We start from the raw sequence: 18,612 nt of genomic DNA, 5'->3' as shown, positions 1-18,612 counted from the left end.
AGGAAAAACCAGATGGCGCTGCGCTCGAAGAGTACGTTATGTTCCTCAATCAGACTCGTTTTAAATCAGCGATTGCATGCTCATTTCGCAGTTTAAAAGCCTCGTTTTTTGGATTGAACTTTTTTCTGCGCAAAAGACAAATTCTGTAATAAGTGCTATTTGTTACATGGGGTGTTCATTTATTTTTTGAAGAACATAAAATTACCTTATGCTAATTTATCTTCAATGAAAATAGACTATAAGGGGCCATTCATTAAATACGTAAGGGTGCCGAGGGGGAAGGGGGTTGGAAAAGTCTCTACGTATCTTTGGGGGGGGGGGGTCAAACTCATTCTTACGTAATATTTTCCAAGTCGGTATTTCACATTAGAAATTGCGCGGTCAACAAGTGATTTGGCAGAGATTATGTTCCATTTGCGTATGGAAGGTAAGGGTGCGTTCAGAGTAACGGCACGAGGCGACCAAGTGTCCCAGCCATGACGTCATAAAAATCATATGGGGCAGAGCCCGAGCAGTTGTGCTCTGGACAGCGCTTGGGCCATTTGGGTGAAAACAACATGGTGGACAACGAAGGGAAATAATGTTATGTTGATAGCGCTGCAATTACTAGAAGATAATAGCGATTCTGAAGAAAGCTTATCGACTGAGGATGAAATTGTAATTATACATGGATCAAGGAGAAGAACTGACGTCCCCAGAGTTCAGGGCTACTGCGAGAAAATTTCCTGAAATGCTGAATACAGACTTCAGATGTCACTTTCGAATCGGTCGCGAAAGAGTTGGGAAGAATGGTACAATGAACTTACTGGTGGATTAGAAAATATGTAACACTGATCATGTCACATTTCATCACAGTGATTGATGGTTTTACATATATTTGGACTTCATGGAACTTTTTTCTAGGTCTTAGAACTTAACTCAAAATATTTTTTAGCGGATTCAAGAACACATTTTTCTATGTTTCTTGGTTATTTTTAATTATTTTTTTTTATGTTCATTGAACTTTTTTTCGTGCAGTTTAGCCTAAAGTACGTACTGCAATGAGATTTCGCATAGTTTTTCCCTGTAAGGGATAAGTAGGTCCCCTCCTAAGGGTGATTATTTTATAATGAAAAGCAACTCTGACGAAGAAATGTTTAGGATGAAATACAAAATAATTGTGACGACCTAGAAGAAGAACTGATTAACCAGCCACAAAAGCTGGTTACTATGTATTTGTGAAACTTGCATTAAAAAAAACTATAAAGGAGTATGTAGCTCTAATTTTGACAGTGATGCAAATGAAAAAAATACTGCAAAATTTGAAAAAATAATGACTTTTAATTGGCTTGATGCAGATGAAGTGATAAACGATTCAGTCAACTTTTAAAAAATGCTACCATTCAGTGTTTCCATTTTTTTTTAAAACCTATAATTGCTAAGTTTCCAAAATTCATCTCAATTTCAATCAAATACCTATGTAATGTTCATCCAACATTACCTTATATATAACAGTACAATATATAGCTACAGGCTTTCAATAAATTTTACAGATGCAATTGTTTTGTTTTATAATTTTCCCATCAGTAGGTACCTCATGAAATAATTTAAGAAAAAGTTTCATACGAAAGGTAAAATCTTCTTAGATAAGCTTATTTTACTCAAACTGGCCAGTCGAGGGCTTTGGTTTTAACATAGGGTAGACGGACCAGTGAATGAAGACTTAAACGAATTTTATTTTTAAAAAATCCACAGCATTGTTAAAAATTGTCATACAGTGAAATCCCTTTACAACGAATACCACTACAATTTAATACCGTTTCAACAAAATACATTTTCAGTCCTCATTTAATTGACATTACATTACTAGAATTCAATAAAAACAAAATTCCCATTACAACGAATATTATTCTGGCTCCTTTAAAGTTTAATGTAACAAGATTTCACTGTATTAGCTACATGACAGAAAAATCATATCAAATGATGTATTTATTTTGAAAAAAACGTAGTGCAGTGAAATTCCGTTACAACAAATGTCACTACAATGAAATACTCATTTCAACAAAATACGTTTGCAGTCCTTTTTCTAGAATTCCATTACAACGAAATTCCCGTTCCACGAATATTATTTAGGGCCCTTTAAAGTTCAATGTAACGGAATTGCACTGTATCAGCCACCATGACAATAAAATCACATCAAATGGTGTTTTTTTTTTTTTTTTTTTAGAAAAATGAGAATTTTTATGGTTCTGCATCAAGGTTTTTTTTTTTTGGGGGGGGGGGGTGAAATGAAAAAAAAAATGTTCAGACCAGAAAATGAACACCTCAACCAGTGGACAAACACAGCATTGTTTTGTCATTTTCCTTCTGGAGATGGGTATAAGAAAGTTACTACTGCCAATTTACTTTAAAAATTTTAAAACCTTATTTTTTTACAAAACGTCTGAGGTGTTTATTCACTGGTTGATCTTCCCTACACAAAGTAGCCATATTCTATGATTCAAGTAGCAGTAACTATATTTGAATATTTTTCTGCAATTAAAACTCTCATTGTTTTCAGGCATACTCATAAATATTAAATTTTAACTACATGATATTGGCAGAATTAAGAGTCGAAATTGGTTCGAGTACTGAGTATATACCAAGTATTCAGTGCTGCACTAATGTGTACTATCATCTCACTTATCTTTTACAATGTTTCGCAGCAAATAAAAATAAAAGAAGTTTTGATAAAAAATGGATATTTGACTTGCATGCCATGCAGTTGTGTAGTGAGTGAAATTTTTTAATAGAGGGTAGGGGCACAAACATTACACACAATGCACTAGCCAAACCCCACAATGACGAACCTACTCTGCTGATCTGATTGGGGAGATATTTAAGGGTCCTGTTTTTTAAAAAAACTAACACATTTTACTCTTTTAAATTAAAATATTAATTAATGTTTGTGCAAAACAAAAACTTGAAAAGTTTGATGAAACTGTTAAATTCCTATTCCGATTTCTGTTGTAGCATTTAGTAGTCTTGGAGAAAAGTGGGAGACGCTAGTTAAGGAAATTAAAAGAGTAGGGGAACTAGGCCCTTGAAATATCCACTTCTATATAAATATACAGTGCCGGATCATGGGGGAACAAGCTGGGGCCTTTGCCACAAGACAAATTCAATCTATTGCTGTTTTTTTTTTTTTTTTTTTTGAAAGTCGATATACTTTTAATTGAATGAAAATGAGCGAGAGCAGCATTTTAAAAAACAGCGAAAATCATTTTCCACATCCCCAGCTTCTACAAAAATTAACTGTTAAGTCTGTATTCAGCTTCTACAAAACTTCATAGTTAAGTCGCTGATGTTAATATTTTGCCACTCTTTATTTATGTCTTTAAACAGTAGAACCTCTTTGATCCAAATTAATACAAATACGGATTAAACAAAACAACCCATAAATTGAACCCAGGTACATAAACTATTGTATTGCCGTGTGCAAGTAAACGGCAGTATCTGCAGAAATGAGTTTTGAAGAAATGTGTGATAATAGGAATATGTTGGAATTAGATGTTTTTTTCAGCGGAAACCAAGTACTGTCTGACCACGGATTGTATGGAAAGACAAACATCCAGAAATGGACGAATCTTATTTTTTTTACCGATGTCGGCTTTTGTAGAAGCAGAGTCTCATTCAAATGAGCAGAATACGGGCATCAAATTTTTACTTTTCCCCCTCATCGCATAGATTTGTCTTATCTGGACATTTGAAAATTCCATGCAATCCATGGCTGGACAGGAAGCGAGCTTGTAGATAACCAATAGATGACAAAAATGCAAAAAACGGAAAAATTTGTAGTTACTGCCCTTTACATGCACACCGCAGTATACTTGAATGTATGCCAGCATTGTACATTGTTTATTTAGCAAAAAATACCAGCTATTTGATAGTTTGTCCAGTTATTCTCATAGATGAATTTGCTTTCAGTTCATTTTGCAATTATACCTGAAAATGAACCTTTATCATATATAACTCTCAAATTAATCCACTGACCACCTAATTTATTTACTTCGGCAAGAGTAATTTTCTTAGTCCTGCTTCCATCTTTGGACATTTTCAAAAGCCAGATTTCTATCACTTAGACGGAACGCTAGCACCCTTAAATATATTTTTAGTGTAACCAAGGACACATCTGCAGGATAACCAAATTCGTTACTATTCCAAATTGCAGCAAACCAAGTTTTACTTAAAGATAAAACTGTACCATCCTTTACGTTTTACGATATTAAATTTTCATTTTATAGTCAAGATTTCTTTGAAACTTTACTGGTAATTAGAAATATGCATTGTTTAAAATGTTTGATATAATAAATAAGGATATATACTTTATTTAAAACAGGGGTTCCCAACCTGTGGGTCGTGACCCCAAAAGGTTCTTATGGGGTCACAACGTTATAGGATATTTCATTTTAATTTTCAAAAAAATTGGAGAGCATCTCTAATTATCCGAATTGATTGGGGCCGGACCCCTTTCAGATATCTAGACTTTTCTGAAAAAGGGGGGTACATTTTAATCAGTACTGTGCGAAGGTTGAAATGGGGAAAAAAAAGAGCTTTCAATTAATCCAGTAGAAAGGCAGTGTACTAACAAGAGTGCTGTCCAGGAGGGAAGGATATTGCATGCCTCTCTAGAATCATTATTTTGTGAATTGCAACAAGTGCTTTAATAAACTCACTTGAAATTTTTTTTTATCAAATTCTTAAAGCGAATCGGTAATTTGAAGTTTGGATAATTGGAGTTCAGTTTTATATATATATATATATATATATATATATATATATATATATATATATATATATATATATATGTTTATGTATGGCATACAATAAGTAAAGCTTAGAGTTTTCAAATACCATTTTATCAATTTAATTTTGCAATGCATAGTACTTTTGTCATTTACAAATCACAAAACCAGATACATGTTAGTATACATGTATACACATATGGTAGTCTCCACTTATGCGATTACACAGACAATGATTTGGAAAACTAACCAATTAATATGAAACATATCATGAAATCACCAAAATTCACATTTTAAATCAACTGCGTTTTAAGAATTAACAGTAGTTTTTCAAAATAAAATGAGGAAGCTCATCTTATGTTTAGAATATTAATATTAAAAACACACATAATTTTTAAAAAATTGTCAAATGTTGTCTAGAATTTTTCAGAAACTCCTTTATAAATCGCTCATAGTTTTTTATGTCATCAGAATATTGCTGTAGTCTGTGCAGGGGTTTATACAGATTACCATTTTACGGAGAATGCATCTACAGTTTTAGGCACAAAAAAGTTCTAAAAATGCATGGGTATCGATAAAAAGCACAAGATCGGTCAGGAATAGGGCTCCTAATTGGCATAAAAGTTGCAAATTAATATCATAAGCACTGAAAAGAGAAATTTCAAAAATATTTAATGAATTGAAAATACATCTGAAATCGTTTTCATTTTATTCAGTGTTTGAACTCAATATGGACGGTTTAGGGGGGATCATGAGGCCCATGACCCTCCCCTTCTATCTGCCACTGAGTTTATGTTTCAGCACTCAATGCATTTCTCATTTGAGCATTTGTAGAATATGGCTAATCATCAAGTGGCACTCTTCATCTTACTCTTTGATTTAATTAACCGTCTATTTTCCTATAATCAGAATTATCAAGTGTAATAAACAATATCTAAGTAAAACTCAAGGAAAATGAGGTTTGATATAAAAGAGTTTTGAATAATTGAGTCAGACCCAGACAGTATAAACGAACAGGCGAACGCCGTTGATAGAAAAATTTTGAAAGTTTACAGACAATTGTTATATTTGAACAAATTTATGTATCACTAGTTACTACTTTTATGATAAGCAACAAATGTTGGTTGCAAATTTCAAGTTTTCCCCCAGTTAATAATAACATGCTGGACTCATTGCGGAACTCTATTCACTTTCGACTTGATATTCTTGCTGTGGCCCACAATATAAGACTTGGGAGAAGTACAGTGGTTTTTTTTCAGAAAATTTTAAAGATATTTAAGTTTGTAAATAGTTTTAATTCTATCTTGCTCTGTTTGAGGTGGCAGTAAAATTGTTGTTATTAATTTCCAATGAAATCCATCGGCTTTGAAGAGAGAAACATGCAACTAAAAACAAGTAATTTCATTCGTTAATGGAGTTTTTTTTAACTAAAACAGCAAACAATATGGGTCATTCCATGTCAGTTCAACCACACCCCAACACCCACCATCTCAGATTTCAATGAAACTTTGTATACTTCTATGTTTCATAGTCCTAAGTAACCTCCTAAAGTATTTCTTCTCTATTAAGGGGTCTAAGGACCCTTAACCTTCAAAATTTTCTACTTTCTGGAAAAAATATATGTTATGCATAATTTGATTCTGAACAATTTGATACCTTATTTTTTACCATACGCCAAAAACTGTTCAAGTTATCGTAAAAATGGGTAAACTTTCCCCATAGAGATTTATGTTAAAAGCAGCTGTTTAAGCCTCTTTTTCTCAGGTACCGGTTTCTTCGGTTTTCTCGTTTTGCGCGCATGATATCTCAGAAAGTTTCTTATATATTTCCGTAAAACTTTTAATACATGTTTGTCTGGTATATATTTATGATCTGAAACTAAATCTTAACTAAAAATGAAAGGTAATATTAAAAAATATACAAATTTAGATTCAGGTCATAAATATAAACCAGACAAACAAGTATGAAAAGTTTTACGGAAATATATAAGAAACTTTCTGAGATATTATGCGCGCAAAACGAGGAAACCGAAGAAACCGGCACCTGAGAAAAAGAGGCTTAAACAGCTGCTGTTAACATAAATCTCTATGGGGAAAGTTTACGCATTTTTACAATAACTTGAAAAGTTTTTGGCGTATGGTAATAAATCAGGTATCAAATTGTTCAGAATTAAAATATGCATAGCATATATTTTTTTTAGAAAGTCAAAAATTTTGAAGGTTAAGGGTCCTTAGACCCCTTAAAAATAGTTTTTATTTTATGACCCTTCAAAGTTTTGAGATTTTGCGTTAGTTGTCATTCACAGTTCTCTCAGAATGAACTGCAGCTGTTTGTAAAAAAAAATATTTCTCAACAACTAAAGATAAAAAGTTTTTGAAAATTTTCACATTATACATTAAGACTTCAAGCATTTTAGAAAAAAATATATCAAAAATCTAAATTGATATTCAGCAATTAAAAAAAATTAACAAACTGAAATTTTTTAAAAATTTTCAATAAAAAAATGATTTTCAAAATTTAAATTTTTTGGCATGAGGTTCTAAATTAAAATAATTTATATATTTTTTTAATGATCAGTAACATGTGTGCTAACATATAAAATGAAAATCTTTAGGGGACTTTGAGGGATTCTGCCCCCTTGCCCCCCTTATTTTGATAAAAGAAAAAAAAATCGATCACAATCTTACAAACCAAGCTAATTACTAATAGCATCAAAGAAAATTTTAATGATGACATACATTGGTGCAATCCAAATTTAAACATTTTAATACTCAAGATTTTTTTGAATTGAAAGTAGTTAATTAAATAAATTAATAATAAACAATAAAAACAGGTTATCGCAAAATTCGAAATTTTCCTACAACAATTTAAGCATACTAAAAATTATTGTTTAACTTAAGACAACATAGAAATTAAAAAAAAAAAATCTAATTCTAATTTATAACTAAGCAATTAATACAAAATATTACAAATCCTATAAATACCAGCTAATAGTTCTTAAATTCCTTCTGCCTTAAGTCTGTTTTCGTACTAAGAAGATTAGAAAAAACGTATCATTCTAATTGTGTTATGTGTAATCAGATCTAGGCTTAATACAAGTAAAAATTTGATATCTGTCCAGTAATGATTTCTCTAAGCAACTGGGCAAAGAACAGACTAAAAGACAAATTCGAACCTAGACACTTCTAGTTCGCAGAGCTTTTAACTTGTTTCATTTATCTTATGCAATATCAAACTGAAACATGGATTTGTTTTCCGCTTATTAAACAGATTACCCCAGAAAAGTTTAGGTTTAACTCAGCAATTTATTGGGTATGAGTTTAAAATGATCACCATTGCTCAAAATGTTTACAATTAAGGCTTTGGAACAATCTCATTTGACTCCAAAAGTGTGTTTTGTTATCTTGAGTGTTTCTGTGATCATAAATGGATCCTAATCCTGCATGGGCTGGTGGACGGCGGTGCTGCTGAGGCCCCTGGTCCTGTCTGAAAAAGGGATCGGACATCAAGGACGGTCAAATGAAAACAATAAGCAATCGTGATTGCTCAAAAAAAAGTCTATAATTAATTACCAGTGTTGAAAGACTGCGCGTCCTATCCTTTGCATGCGCCAGACAAAATGTTTTTCCTATCTCTTGTAAAGTAGCGATTATGTGACTTACGTTAATCTGGCTCTGCGGTACAGGTTTGTAACATTGACCTGTAAAATTAATATCGGATTAGAATGTGAGGTTTTTTAAACAAGGTTAAAAACTACAGGAAAATTACATTAAGAACTACGCCAGGTACTCATACACTGTACTTTTATTCCACTGAACCCTTAGGCTAGGGGCAAGTGAAATTACTAATTCAGGAGTAGAGGGCACGACAATTTTTGAGGGTGATCTTGAATGCTCAAAAATAGTTCTGTTCTTGATCTCTGCAGTTACGATGGAAAATGATGGTAAGGGTGGGTTTTAAATACAGTTGAAGAAAATCATGCAGTGAAGGGAAAAATTTTACATTCACGTGGAAATTCGTGTTCCTTCTAATACCCGAACTTTGAGAATTTGTCTTAATGTACCCGTGAATAATGTTATTTCAAAAGTAGACCGCAGGAAAAAAAAAACAACAGGAAGGATTCACAACCACTCAAAGAAAGAAGTGAAATATGTATATCACTTCTGGTACTAAGAGTATTTTGCCCTCTGCTATTTTTCTGTAAATATCTTCAGAAGTCACCAATGTCTATGACTCACCACTTAACTTCAGTAAGTTAAATGGTGAGACAGTGAAAAGCCATGTTTTCCATTATGAGCCAACTAGCAGTACCCGCACGGCGATGCCCGCGCTCAGAAGTCAAAGGAAGTCCGTTGAACAACCGCCTCCCCGCTCCCCGCCCCCTTCTGATGTGAAATGATCATTTTTCTTCCAACTAAAATGCGTAGACACCTTTTCAAAAGATTTATTAAAGTATCTTTGGAATAGAAAACTTCGCCAATACACATAAAAATATTATCAGTTAAAGCTACTGTTAAACTCAAAATAATCCTTCAACTACATAGTTCATCGCTTATCGCTCCAAGCAACCATGCTACCGTAACCCCGCCCTTTAGCGGATGAAACGTTTTTCCCCCCTGTAATTTAAAGTTTTTCACCAAATAAACAATGCTATAATAAAAACGTTATAATGAACAATCACAATTGAATAATAAGACAAATCAAATTATTTACTTAGATAAGTAACTATCTTCAACTATAAGAACAAAAACAAACGTTGAAGAAATTAGGAAAATAAAACGTAATAGAAAAATCCTACAAAATCAAATTGTGTTCCTTGAACATCGGAAAAAAAAATCTGTTCGCTGCTCACAACAGCGTAGCATGGGCATAGTTCCTAGCAGCTATCAACACTATCGGCCAGTGCCCTCTCGAAGAGTTAACTTACCCCGCCATCTATTAGGAATTCATAGAACTAAATTTACCCCGCCATTTATTAGGAATTCGCAGAACTAAACAATTAATTAAACATTTCATTTGCAATAACAAATATTCGCTCCAAGCAACCACGCTACCGTAAACCTGCCTTTTAGCGAGTGAAATGGTTTTTCCCCATGTAATTTAAAGTTTTTCACCAAATAAACAATGCTATAATAAAAACGTTAAAAAGAACAATCACAATTGAATAATACGACAAATCAAATTACACTAAAATCTGTAAAGTTGACCACCCTTGTAAGTTGATCACCTGTCTAAGTTAACTGCTATTTTCAGGCACAGAATTAGATCTTTTTCATATAATTCAACCTGTATAAGTTGAAAACCTGTTTAAGTTGACCACTGAAGTAGTGCACCATAAGTGGTCAACTTACACAGGTTAACTTACCCCGCCATCTATTAGGAATTCATAGAACTAAGCAATTATTTAAATATTTAATTTGCAGTAACAAATATTTCGGTCCATCTTATTTAAAAACGTAGCCAATGGCCTTCTTCAATAAATGGACTATTCAACACAAAAAGATTTTTTCAATTCGAACCAGTAGTTTCTGAGATTAGCGCGTTCAAACAAACAAACTCTTTAACTTTAAATTATTAGTTAATAATAACAAAAATAGAACATTGATATATATATATATATATATATATATATATATATATATATATATATATATATATATATATATATATATATATATATAAAGTTGGTTCTCTGTTTACCGACTTTCAAGGAACCACAAAAAATCGTCCTTAAGTAGAAAGCGTCGTCAAATAGAGAACCAACTGTATATATATAACATTACTTTTAGCATTGTTTAGGCTTCCCTCTGAAAAGTACACTTAAGCTTCATGGCTGACTCGAACCTACGCCCACCGGATCAAGAAGCCCACGCTTTAAAGTCGAGCCACCGTGGCTACGCATATTCTGCGTTCCAAGCATTTTATATTATGATATTCATTTTCCCGTTTTCATAACATTTTTTGTTGCTGCTCCACTCCTATTAGTCATAGCGTGATGTAATATAGCCCATAGCCTTCCTCTATGAATGGACTATTCAACACAAAAAGAATTTTTCAATTCGAACCAGTAGTTCCTGAGATTAGCGCGTTCAAACAAATAAACTGCTTTATATTATTAGTATAAATAATAATATAAAGCAGTACTGCTTCATATTATTAGTATAAATTAGAATCCCAGTCTGAATTTTTAGTAGGTAACGTTAGACCCTGAGGTAAACCTGAAGGTAACCTTATTCGATGCATGTAACTTTCAAACTCCGACCCTAAACTCAGAGAATTTTTTGTAACAATTTTACTATAAAACCAACTTTTAATCTTTTTGCTACATGGCAAACATTTAAAATATATCTGTGTGACAACTTATTGAAAGGAGAGTGAAACAGACAGAAAAAAAAAAAAAAAAAAAAAAACTGAAAAGAGCATAATAGGGAAGTATTCGATTTTCTAATTTTATTTTTATATGATAGAGTAACATACATGAACATCATCTGCGAAAAAATTTTCACGATACGACTAATACTTTTTTTTTAAAAAATTTTTTAAGTTCACGCGCGAGTGACGTCATTTGCTTGTTAACGAAATCAGTCCTTTGACTGACGTCACTGCCGCGCTGCGAGGCGGTGGGGCTGGCTAGGACAAAGAAGTGCTTGGCGATCTTTGGGGGAAGGCGCGGGAAAACAAGAGCCTTCTAACAGCAGCGCGCATAAAAGGCTAATGAAAATCCTTTGCTGTCTGTAGGGTTTAATGCATTCTGCGATTGTTTTTAATTTGATTTTCTTTGTCATGGCTAGTAGAATCAATTACAAGTATTGCTTCGTTCCTGGATGCGTATCTACATCTAAAAAAACTCCTCACAAGCGATTTGTTATTCTTCCGTCCCAGCAGGATCTTCGAAAGAAGTGTTTTCAAGTGTGTTTATTAATTAAAATTTGAAAATGAAAATTTGCACTGCATTTTAATTAAAAACTATGTCAAGTGAGAAATACAGTTTGAAATATATGTTCACAACTGTTCACAAATAAATGTTTTATAAGCATATGACATACTTTTTTTTAAAAATGCAAGTAAACAAAGGAATTTAAACCCTGCACAATAAACTTAAATAGAAAGTAATAGATGCATTACTATTAGCATTTTAATAACAATGCAAAAACTATTAATACTTTCTTTTTAACATTCAAACTATCTTCAAATTTTAACTATTACAAATTGATAATTTAAAAATAAACATGTATTAATGGATTTAAAACAATTTTCCAAAAAAAAAAAAAAAAAAAGATCAACTTTTATCGCCAACAAAGCGAAAAATTTTCATGCAAAAACTGCTCTAAAACTTAGTACTGGAATCACTTGCAGTAGGGTTGTTACAAAATGCGCGCCTCATTAAAAGCCGCCAAGTAAGAACTGGAATAGCGCTCTTACATTGTAATTTATATATTCAGATAAAAAAACCATCGACACACAAATGGAAATGATCAATCTTGATAAGGGAAAATAATGCGAATAATATGAACTACAAACATGGACGGATATGTACGTACAATTTTAAAGAATAACAATGGTGAAACTTTGTTGTTTCACTCCCCGTACTTCTAAGGACATTAAATCTCTCGTCCTTTCGAAAAAAAGTCAAACACCATGAATGACTTTACTTGAGGAAGGTTATTGGATTGACCTTTCGTGAATCCTACCTCCATGATGGAAAAAATGCTGGTTAAAGGTTTTAAAAAGGCTGAAAAAGACAGTGCTATTCACCTCCTGGTAGGCGCAACACAGCATGGAAATGGAGCTCTGATCGGAACAGGGAAATGACGTCAGCTGCTGACGTTTTAGGCCACACCTCTTTTTTGCGCATCGCTCTTTAAAAAATTCATAAAAAATCAATCGTTGGTTTTAAAAATCCGGCCATGGTGAATTTTTGTGTTTTGTTAGCCTGTCAACAATGTGCAATAGTTAAAATTGGAATATCTGAGAGGTTGATACTTCCCTATTGTGTGAAGCGAAGAGTTAATGGGGGAGTTTCGTTTGCCAGCGCCGCCGCAGAGAATCAACGAAAACGATTCTGTAACAATATTGATACATGATTGCAACTTACTGAATAATTATGTTTCTAATTACGCAACCAAATTATAACCGATCAGCGACCCCCCTATGATACCAGAACACAAAGTAATGTTTATCGGCATACCCGGTGGAACGGAAAAAAGTTTAATAAATTTACCACTGGCCAAGATCATCAAGCACACTAAGGATGTGTGTGCAAGGCTTTTTTTTTTTTTTTTTTAAGCTAAACTGCAGCAATTTTAATTACTTATTGACCATGCTAGATTTAAACTACTTTGAATGTCTCCCTTTAGTAAGACTCCGTACGTTCCGTAAGAAAAAAACGAGCTGATGTGTGCATCACATGACTTCCTTTTACACCAATTTAATGCTATTTCCCTATTATTGCAATTTTAATGGGATTCTCTCTCTAACTCTTTAAATATCACTAGCAATGGCCACATTGAAAGCAGATTTAAAAAAAAAAAAAAAATCGCCAAATTTTTCGCCAAGTTGGCGACAAAACTTGGCAACCAAAAGACTGGCGATATATCGCCAAGTGACCGCCAAATTATAACACCACTTGAGTTTGCATCGAAATTAACAATGATTTCCCCCCAAAAAGGTGCAAAAGACCCCTTTAGAAACACCCGAATGCAACCAAAATAGGAGGTGCACAACTAGACCCCACTACGAGTCTATGTACCAAATTTCAACTTTCTGGGACATACCATTTTTGAGTTATGCGAGATACATACGCACATACGCACATACGCACATACGCACATACACACATACGCACATACATACAGACGTCACGAGAAAAGTCGTTGTAATTACCTCGGTGATGGTCAAAATGGATATTTCGCGTGTCTATACATTCTTAGGCACTTTTCCGCATGTGGTCGAATCGAAAAAAAAAAACTCAACATTCATTTGGGGGTGAGCAAAACGGAAATTAAGGGCGATTTTTGAGTGAAAATTTTTTCGCGAATACAATACTTCCTTTTTTGTAAAAGGAAGTAAAAAAGGTCCATTTGCAAAGCGTCTTCAAGATTTCAGCTCCATAATGAAGGACGGATGTTCGATGAGTCACTGTTTGAATAAAGAAGCCGTGGATAGAGCTCTAAAAGAATCAAAAGGTAAGACAACATTACGAGAAGTGTCATCGTCGCATTTGCCAATCAAACTATTCCAGTGGTTCCCTGGAGGAAAGCTTGCAGATATACTTCAAGCCTGTTTAAAATCATCTCCTTTTAGAAAAGCTGTACGGTCCCTGTATCTTAAGAACACTTTTAAAAGCCATTTTCCTCTATTAAAATTAAAAGCGGTATTTCAATAACTTTGTTGCGAAATTTTAATTTGTTCTATGTATACAATGAAAATGGATCCCCAAGTAAAATTCGTATGGTCTAATATGATTTAAAGTATCATTCTTACTGGACCAGAAGCAGGTCAGTCAGCTCATATTCCTCGAAATCCCATTTTCCTTGCACATTTCCATTTCCAATATAAGTAATTGCAATTTCCAAAGAAAATTTCTTTTGCCATCACCATCTTCAAAACTGAAGGTCAAACGTACAATTATACGTAGTAAAGCGCACAGTTTTTTGCATGATCTTTGTTTTATATACTACACTAGCTGCATTGCCCGGCTTTGCACGGTCTACCTCGAAAATAAAAGTTTTGTCAAGTGACGCATGTTCAACAATCAGGCTTCAATTAAAGAAAAAAAAATACTACAAAATTTCCCGTCAAAATAACCATTCTCAAAGAAAGAAAAAGGCAAATCAAAAGTTCCCGAAAAAATTAAACGCAACACTCCATAAATACAATTGAAATCCTAAAAACATTGAAAAAAGATAAATCGCAAAGTAATAATCAAAAGGTGAAATTTTTACTTCGAAACAAAAACAAAATTTTATTGAGATACAGCCGAGAAAAAAAAGTGACAACATTCTGAACGCTAATTTAAAATGAGACCGCGCAAACGATAGTTTTCCGATAGGAAAATCGAGTTCCATTAGGCTTAAAACTGCTTTTTAATTTTTTCCCGGTGATTTTACAGCTCCCCCGCCTTTTTTTTTTTAATTCGAAAGAACTGATTGAACTACATGGGTGGTTTTCGCTGGCTTTCGAATAGGACCTGAATAAAAGAAATCGGATAATTATTTCGGGTAGAAAGAGCCATTTAATGCCATTTTCGGGTCCTAAAATTAAATTCGAACTGTTCGGTTCTTTTTTGGTATTCGAACACCCCCCACCCCCCTACGTTCCTTCTCGGGTGCACTAGTAGCTTCCTGCCAGATTTGGTCGAGATCCGATGTAAATTGTGGATTTGTATAGGGAACAAACACACATACATACATATATATTCTCTGTTTTATTTATATAGATGGAAAAAGATTGTTAATTACCATCACAGGTAGATATGCATAGATCGTATCGATAGGTAAATATAAAGGTCAATATAGCTAGATGTTCAGTAAGAGATACATAGGTGCATATTTAATGAACTTCAACGGGTGATCGATGCCCCCTCCCCCCCTCCCAGACTTTGAAAAAATAAAGCGTTATTTCCCGACAAAATGGGTGATGAGAGTACACCTCCCCCCCCCCCCCTTTGGGGCTGCTTGCATTGAAAGGGGAACCAGCTGGTAGCCGCAGGTGGCTATCTTTTTATGTGTTTTGGCGAATAGTTAAGTTTCCAAAGAGACTTTAATAGGTTTTTCAAAAAGGTGTGTACGCATTTTAGTTGAAGAAAAATGATCATTTCGCATCAGAAGCGAGGGAGGGGGATCAAAAACGGTGGAAAAGGGGTGAAATCATTTACACGTGACAAAATGTTTAAAAAAAAACGCAAAGAGGGAGGAGAGAAAAATTATGAAAAAAATAGTGACATCATTTACGCATGAAAATTTGTTGAAAAAGTAACCGAAGGGGGGAGATCAAAAAAGGTGAAATCATTTAACGGACTTCCTTTAATTACTCAGTACGGGCATCGCCGTAGGGGTACTGCTAGTAATATATATGAGGATTAGAGTATCTAATCGTTTTCTAAAAACAACAGCAGAAATAGTAAAAGAATATTTAATCTGAAAAGAATCGCCAAAAGAAAAAGAAAAAGAGAAAATAATTGAAATACATGAAAATAAACAATTTTACATGATAAAAAAAGTTGACAAAAAACATTTATTTCCAAAAACCTGATATTTGTTCCTCAAAAATTTAGTTTTCGTGACGTTTGTTGGTCACGTTGCAAAGTAATTCACGCGATTCGCCATCTACCAATCACAAAACGAAAAGATCTACAGCCAAAGCCTCGGCAAATGAGAACCATAAGCAGTCACAATCACTCAAAAACCTTCAAGGATGGCATCAAGGATGACATCCTTGGACATCCAATCAAGTATGATGCAATCTTGAGACATTATAATTTTTTTAGGGAGAATGTTTCTCCCTTGAAACATTCTTTTTCTGTTTTCTAATGCAAATTTTCTATATTTTGTTGCTGATTACTCCATGTTTCCAAAGGTTGCTATTTTTCACGAAAATTTCAGATTATCTTTTCAGACTTTTTATTCTCAAGGAATATCATATGAAAGTAACATTAATGCATCGGAACACCTATAAAGTTATACTATAATACACAAAGCAATCATCAAAAATAAGTTATTTACGAAGAATGAATAATCTTGTTTCTTATTTATCAGTAAGAAATAAGTACAACTGTGATATTAAATGAAGGATACAGTCTAAAAATTTTAATTTATTTATTAAAATAAGTTATAAAAATAAATCATCAATGAGTAGTGTATAATATAGCGCCTTTTTCGATCGTCTGTAAACTTCAACAATGCACCCGTAAACAAGTTTGGAGGGGATGGGGACAAGAAGGGGAAAAAAAATTTCTGCAGAAAAAAAATAAATAAATAAAATAAAAATTATGAAAAAAGAATTAATAAGGTGAAAAAAGATGTCACCTGTGATGCAATGAAGCAATAAGATGGGAAAAAATTTATTGCCTGCAAACAAATACAGAAATAAAATGAAAAAAAAAAAGCAACAATTACGATGCGGAAAGGTATATCATCTTTAAAAAAATCATTAAAATGCGAAAAGATCTATCGTTTGCAAAAAATACGTAAATAAATAAAGGAAAGCATAAAAAAATGTTACATACCAACGGCAATCCGACCGCCTGACACCTAAGGTAAACTTGCCCTATAAAGCAATAGATCACGTAACTCGCTATCTACCAATTGCAAAGAAAATAGAGCGAGAACCATCAAGCAAAGACAAAGTGAAATCAGTAAGCAATCTTGATTTCTCAGTGATAAATCAAGGCGTCAAATGAAGAATGAAGATGCGTTGAAAGAACGTTGCTAAACATGACACAGACTTCATGATATCTATCAACGTTAAACATATCTAATACTCATTGGAAAACGTTTTCGATTTCTTGAAGGACAACCGGTTAGAGGTTTTACGTTTCTATATAAGTTGGAAATCTCTAGTGCTTATATAGGCAGTTTTTAAATACTGAAGTTTTGACTTCCTGAGTTGCCATCACAGTTATTTCAAACATTAAGTGTAAATTTATGTTGGTAATAGAATGTTAGCCATCCAGTAACAACGGTGATTTGATTTGATTTGCTAACACTAATTGAGGTCTTTTGCTATTATCGATCGAGAAGCTTTCCCTTTCAATAATTCACTACGATATTAAAAGTTTTTATTCATTACAGGACACTACACATGAAAAATTACTATTCAGATGAAAGAAAGAACACTCTAGCCATTGGTGGGAATCGAACCCACAACCTCCAGCATTTGTAGCGAAGCTTCTAGAGACACGGAGGCCCCGACAGAAGTGGTAGAGCACTATGCTCCCATGCCACGAAAAGATCATGGGTGGTTGACCGATATTGCATTTCTTTACCATGTTCTAGTGGTTTGGAGCCCTCTTAAAGCTGTGGGTCCCTGGTCAGATGAACAGGAAAAGAGTATAAAAAGTCAGTCATGCGGGGTAAATACCCCAGCTATGAAGAGTTATGCAAAAAAAATAACTAAATAAATAAAGCGGCTGCTGAAATTTGTAAAGAAACCTTTCTGTCTTTCAACGTTTTAAATGCAACATCACTTATTTCCTAAGTTTAAAAAAAAAAAAAAAAAACAAAAACAAAAAACGCTTATCTAAGTTCTTTTGTAAAAATGAAAAACATAATTCGTACAATAATCTCCTTTCTAGTTACCTTTTCAAGGTCCTATTAGTTAATCAAGGGAATTTCTTAATTTGAAGGCACTTTACCCATATTATTTAAATTTGTATTGAAAAAAAAACCGAGTTGGTGCGCATGCTGCTTGGAAGGATTTTGAGTGAAAACTGTAACTTTAAACTCTTCGGGGTTACGTCAAAAGCGTTTTAATAGAAAGATTTAAAAACAAAATGGCTCTTTACTGAGGTAGCCGACCAAAGCTAAACTTCTGAAATATGTCGGCTATAAACACAGAAGCTTGATTTAAATTTGACATTAACATGGTGAGTTTTTCCGTGCTCATATGCTATTAGTTTTTATTTATATGTGGCTATTTCTGCCTAATGGTTTTCAAAATCTTATTGCCTTTAGCAGGGTACTACGTTCGTCCTTATTAAACTTAAAATATTTTTTTTTCCAGAACAATACCAAATTTGTTCCGTTCAATGATGCAAATAATAACAAGTGTAAATTAAAAAGTTATTTGTTCAAAGGTTTTTCTGTTTTAAAGTTTCTGAAAACTTTACTTCGCGTCGAGCTTTTGCACG

This window comes from Uloborus diversus, chromosome 3 (assembly GCF_026930045.1).
Source record: "Uloborus diversus isolate 005 chromosome 3, Udiv.v.3.1, whole genome shotgun sequence".
In the NCBI taxonomy this organism is placed as follows: Eukaryota; Metazoa; Arthropoda; class Arachnida; order Araneae; family Uloboridae; genus Uloborus; species Uloborus diversus.
This window is presented reverse-complemented; position numbering follows the sequence as displayed.